Source organism: Myotis brandtii, unplaced genomic scaffold (assembly GCF_000412655.1).
Source record: "Myotis brandtii unplaced genomic scaffold, ASM41265v1 scaffold247, whole genome shotgun sequence".
Classification (NCBI taxonomy): Eukaryota; Metazoa; Chordata; class Mammalia; order Chiroptera; family Vespertilionidae; genus Myotis; species Myotis brandtii.
The window spans coordinates 857,200-857,636 of NW_005359352.1; positions in this window are offsets into that span (position 1 = coordinate 857,200).

Sequence of the window (437 nt, forward strand, 5' to 3'; positions counted from 1 at the left end):
CCCAGGCCTCCGGCTCCCAGGCCTGCACGATCACCCGCTCCCGATCTCCTCCCCGTCACCTCCTCTGGGTGCTGGTTAGCCGCTCCGTGTTGGGGTGACAGTGCTGGGAGCAGCCCTAACGGGGCGGGGGCGGCCCTCCCTCGGCAGAAATGCGTCTCTCGGGCTTTCTTGTGGCCAAAACTCGCCTTTCTTTGCCCTGGGAACCGGGTCCGCCGCTAAGCACAGCACCGGGCCTTCCAGCCGTGCCACCACTTGGCAGCCCCCGGAGTGCGGGTGGAGGGGGTGCTAAGCGGTGGGGCCCGTAGCCCAACAGTGGCTCCCAGATGCCCGCGTGTCAGACGCACCCCCCTTCCCCAGCGGCGGAGCGGAGCGGACAAGGTCTTTACCAGCAGCTCCAGGCCGGCCTCTCCCCCAACCCCACCCGCGGGCGCCGCCTA